We start from the raw sequence: 6,000 nt of genomic DNA, 5'->3' as shown, positions 1-6,000 counted from the left end.
CCTACGGCCGCGGCGGGGCCCCGCCCGCCAGCGCCGCCCATTGGCTACAGCCGCGCCGGAGCCGGCTCTGATTGGGTCGTGCGGACGTCGCTCAGAGCGGCGACAGCGAGAAAGCCCCGCCCACAGCGAGACGAGCGGACGCCGCCGCGCCGGCGGGAGGGGAAGATCATGGAGGCCGCGACGCTGCCGAGCTCCCGGCGTGCCCCGCGCGGCGACGGCCCGCGGGGCACGCCGGGAGGTGTAGTCCGCCCACGGAACACGGCCCGCCCGCCGGGCGTCCCTGCGAGCCGGGCCGGGCGAACCGGCACGCCCGCGGCGCCTTTCCGCCCCCACGCCTCGTCCCCCGGCTCTAGGCGCTGCGCTGCCGGGCAAGGGCAGCTTAGGGCAGCACCGTCGCCTGAGGTGGCCTCGGGACAGCGCTGCCGGGCGGCCGAGCCTTTCGCCCGCCTGTGTGCGCCGGGCGAGGCAGCGGCACCCAGCCTCTCCTCAGAATGTCACGGTCTTCGTGGGCAACCGGCTGCAGAGCGGCGCTGAGGGAAAGCTTGCAGTCAGTCACGGGAGGACCGGGGAGCTGCTCCCCGCAGCCGCCTCGGGTGACACGGGAAAGCCTTTGAGGTGAAAAGTGCCGGCGCTGGGCTCTCAGGTGTGTGGTGCCAAAGCACACAAGTTGCCGGGCAAAGCAGGGGAAGCCGTCACGTAATTACTCAAGCAGCAGGTTTTTAGGCTCCATAACACCATATGACAGATAGCTGCACTTTCACCACCTTACAACTTTGACTTTCTGCTGCTTATGTACTTGAATCTGATGGATCCAAGTCGATCCAGCCAAGTCAATACAAGAAAAGCTTACATGCTCAAGCCAGTTTCTATATCCTTTCCTGACAGTACGTTTATTTGCCTAACTAATGGAAGTTCAGGGTAGTAAAACACCTAGGCAGCTTCCATGAAAACACTGAGATGCCCACATTGCACTTCAAACTGATTGTAGATGTGCAAGTATTACAACACTCCCACTTCATAAAGAAATCTGCACTCCATACGTAATTTCATCTCTTTGATGTGCATTAGCAAGGGAATTTAGAATGACTGAAATCCTACTGTTGTGCAAGTCCTCTACTTTGTCTGAGTCAATCCAACCCAGTTGACTCACTGTGGTCAGGCCAAATGCACAATGGTAATATTGAATGAGCCCACAAAACAAATCACACACCACCATATGACCTTTTAGGTTTCTTTGTTTTTCTGAGTCATGGAAAAACTGCAGTAGAACATCTTCCTTTGCACAACAGATTAATGCAGAGCTCTTCCAAGCATCATCCCACAAGCCACAGTGGCTCACCAGCAGTACTGCCAGATGTGTCCATAGCATAAACAGCAGTTTGTAGGAGATGCCAAAAAAAAAAAAACCCACCCAGGAAAAAGAGCCAGCAGATGCCTGAGATGGAGTATGGTATAAGTGCTTCAGAAAGTGGTACGGAGGAATCCCACAAGATGTCCCATTTTCTAGTTCAAGGACAGGTGAAGTCAGGCAGATAAGAAATGTCATGTGGCTAGTGTCCAGCTTTGTTCTACAGGTACTTGGCTATACCCACTGACCAATTATTACTTACAGTTCACCAATTTCACCTAACGAAGGGAAGTCTGATATCCCCGTTTGGCTTTAACACTCCTGGAATGCAGAGGTTGTGTCCACATCCCTTAACACAAATATTCAAGGCAGTATTTTGTCTGGATTATTTCAGAGGAGGGAGGTTTTGCTCCCACATCTCAAGCCAAAGCTGCCATAAACTATACATTAAAGCAAGGAAAAGGATTCTTAGAAATAAAATACAGGTACTATATTATAGTTGTAACAGCAATACAAAGAAACAGAGCCAAGAAGTGCTCCCTCTCCCCATTCACACATATATTTAATTTTCTGGAAAAACTTAGGGTAGACAGTCTAATCTGCCACTCTTACCTCTCCGTTAAACAACAGTTGACAAGAACAAAAGAGATTTTTTCCAAGCAAAAAAATAGCATATTTAGATATTTTCTCTGTTCATTTGAAACTATTTAATAGCAAAATCCCCACTTGAAAAACATACCGACTCTTCAGTAACTGAGGAAGATGGAGCAGGACTGTCCTCCATCTATGCCACTGAAGACAGAAAAGGGTGTAAAAAACTCAAGATGTCTAAAACAGGAGAAATTAGGTAGTGTGGCTTTATTACATAGTGGAGCAGACAGTGCCAAAAAGAAGTATGGACTAATTCCATGCCTCTCACAGAAATTGACGTTGTATCTTGTGCAATTGCCAGAAAGTCTTTTAAGTACATTTCAACTGACAATAAAACATCAGTAGGATAACAAAGATATCACAGTCTTTTTCAGGATCACTTTATTCATCTCTTATAAGTTCAAGTAGTATTTTTAGTCAATGACATTGGAGTAAATGACACTATCTCACCTCTCCCCTGTGACATGAATTTGAGAACTGTGCTGTGAAATATGACACTGATTTGGTATTCATTACAATACTGTACCTAGCCAATGGCGAAGAAGGAACTTTGAAAGGGAAAACAGATTCCCTCTGTTCTCCTACCCCATTCAGAATTTCCAGTTAAGAGAAGTCTAGATGTTCTGGAGGCATGAATATACTATGAGATTGCTGGTGTCTAGACATGATGGAGATGAGGAAGTTGCAGACACTACATGAGTATTCCCATGATTTCTCCCAACAGCAGGACTAACACTACTAAGAAGGCAGCTGAGTAAGAAAAGGCTTAATGTAGCCCAATCCTAAAAGTGTAAGAGAAAACTAACTGAATTACTCCATTCCTTCTGAAATATTTCATTCACTTTACAAATTTATCTGCCTGAATTAGGACGCCCTTCTCTGCAGAACTGGCATCAACATCAAATACAATTCTTTAGGCCAAAGAGTGGATGAAGACCATACTTAGTTTTTTGAGTACTATAATTATTTTATATTATAATATAGTTTTGTAAACAGATAAAATAATTTATATTACAATTACTTATACTGCAATGAAATCAAGAATAATGATGGCAGGGACAACTATTAGGTGCTGTATAAACACACACAAAGGAAGTCCTCAAGCCTCGAAAAATATGAACAAAAAAAGTCCTAAGAGATCCATCCTGTCTCAGTTGTATATAGTTTGTTATAAAACTAAGAATAAAAATTACTTGAGAAGCTCATGTCTGCATTTCTAACACATCTTACTGATGTCAAGATTTAAATTACAAATATATACTTCAAAGTCATTCATAAACATCATGCAAATAAATTACCAATGTTATAGCAGGGACCTTATCTCGTTCCTTTGATAGCAAATAAAAGCAGCATTTACTTCAGAAGGTATTCAATCAGGCTCATTTAAGCAAAGTTCATTGTAATGAATACATGATGCTACTGTGAAACAGCAGAATTAATAAATAGTGCATGTTTTCCAAGAGATACTTGCCATGAACACTCCCCTAAGAAAATACCCCTAGTCCTTCATTGTGTCTGTGGTGCTTCTCACAGGCCAGCTCTTTTTCCCATGTGCTTTCTGCCCTTACACCATGGTACCCCCCACTTCTTTCACACAGTGCTCTCTTCCTTGATGTGGAATTATTATCCTACAGAAGTTCCATTCACCTTCTTGGCACACCAAAACTGACTAAATGCATATAGACCCCCAAGCACACTCCCAGCTCTATCCTCCTTAAAACCCTCCACATCTGTGATGTCTGATGTCCCACCATGTCTTGGCCCACTCTGGCATTTCCCCACGGGGTTCCAAGGATGCTGTGTCTCCATTACACCTGCAGCTTAGCTCACAGAAGGTGTTTGGCTCACAGGAGAAGGCTGCAGGCCAGTCCACAGCATGGTCCCAAACCTAGGGAAGGACAGAGTTTCCCTTACTTTTCCCTTGCTCTGGGGTAGACAGCCTCACAAGCAGGCATTCTGTCCTCTACCCTCGAGTTCTGTAAAAATATGTACTTACTGTAATTACAGACCTCCAAATTTTCCTGAAACATGTTTAAGACTAGTAAGATAAGTCACAAATGATTGTGAAGGGGAGAAAGGGAGGGGATGGCAGGCAAGCACAAAGATGGAATGAATGCAGGAGCCTGCTTTCCTTGGAATCCAATTCATAAATTCAGTAGATAAATAGTCAACAACAACATGTTTGCATGTCTCTCCCTGTGACTGCCTGATAGTAATCTGGTATGCCAAAAGTTAAGGAAAAGGCCTTGAATTAAATATCAGCTTGTTTATACAAAAGATAAGGAAAACTGACTTCTCTCTGTATTTTCTTCCTACCTATCATGTCTAATGTGAAGTAACCTTGAAGACTTATCTAAGAATTTGTTATATACTTTCCTAACCTTGTCCGTCATAAAACAGTTATAAATAAAATATAAAGCAACAGCATATTTTCAAGTCTGGAATAAAATTTATACTTTCCTATAGTGAGTTTTTAAGTAAGTTTAGGAATAAAGATCAAGGCAGAGAGAGGGTCTCCTTTCCTGAACTATTCACAATTTCATAGTTAATTAATGTCACTAAAATTAAAATTATTTTTTGCTGGTCCAGCAAAAGAAAAAGGTAGAAAATAAAATGTCAGGCAATATAAGTGCAGCAATATAAATTCTGCTATCCATATCCAGTCTGTTAAAACCAGCATGATTCACAAAATTCCTACTTAACATTAAAAAGAGCCATAAAAAAACCCATAAAATATTAGCTGCACTGCTTCAATTCCTCTCACTACCTAGTATACATTATTTTGATATCCAAAATATTATTATTGGACCTAAAGCCATTTGTTGATTAGGATAGGATTTTACTGTTGACTAACCATTTAGCTCATAGTCTTGGTAACAGGCTATATATAGACTTACCATTTGCTATTTTTCCTATTATAGCACAGGATGGTAAAAAATAAACCATGGATACAGAGTTGCTATTTACAGTTGACCACAGAAGATATTCTGGTCTGTACTACAGCTGCATTGATTGTGCTCGTGGGATCTACAGATTGGCAATAATGTGAAAAAAAAATCCCATTTTGGTTTGTGAAGCAATTACTGTTGTTGTGGTAATACTGAAGGTTACTCTGGATTCTCTTCTGCACAAAAATATTCCTCCTCTTTCTGAGAGCAACCATCTGCTCTCCAGTGTGCAAAGAAGTGTGCTCACACCCTGGAGAATAAATAAATAATATTTAACGAGCAAGCCTTGATGCCTGCAGTAGGGGTGGAAACTAGTATCAGTAACAAAAGAAAGATTGAATCATCATTACTTGATGAAGCAAATACTTCGTGAAACCAACTTCAGCTGCATGAGTACACACAGCCTTATGCCCAAGGCTTCTATCACCATGGTGGCTGGATTTCCTTTAGCTCCTGAGCTGAGAATTTTAATAATACATGGCAGAAATATTTAGGGGAGATACAGATTTTTTTTTTTTTTTACAGTTTTTAGGGATAAAGCTTTCAAGAGGCTAACAAGACCCCGTCTTTCAGATTCAAAGGAGGGAAGTTTCCTTCCCCTTGCCCTTTCATATAACTGCTGGAAGAGAAGTATAAATATGTGTGACACCAAATGACAGAATAAAAAATAAGGAGAATTCAATGCAACCTGAAAGCACATTGTGAATACTGAGCACTACAAAAGCAATACCATGAAGTGCTTACAGTTCATTAAGTTACAGAGTTTTGGGGGTTTTAGTAAAACCCTTCCTATTTATTTCTGAAGTGCATCTCCAGCATGCTTCATAAATATTAAAAAGCAAGTGTTTTTATAAGGAAGAATCACTCATCTAAATGCTTTACAATCCAGAAATCATATTTCAGTTTCTTACTTTTTTCCAACTTCCCCAACCAAGATGCCAGAATATCATAATTCAAGTCCAAATAAGCTACTTGTATAACATGTACAGTCACACTTAAAAAAATCCAAAACCTAAATACGATTCCAGTCTTAAAACTTCAGGAAAAAAAAAT

This window comes from Chamaea fasciata, unplaced genomic scaffold (genome assembly GCF_029207755.1).
Source record: "Chamaea fasciata isolate MVZ Bird 193981 ecotype frontalis unplaced genomic scaffold, bChaFas1.0.hap1 SCAF_1, whole genome shotgun sequence".
Classification (NCBI taxonomy): Eukaryota; Metazoa; Chordata; class Aves; order Passeriformes; family Sylviidae; genus Chamaea; species Chamaea fasciata.
The sequence above is the reverse complement of the archived record's forward strand: the minus strand, read 5'-3'. Positions refer to the sequence as shown.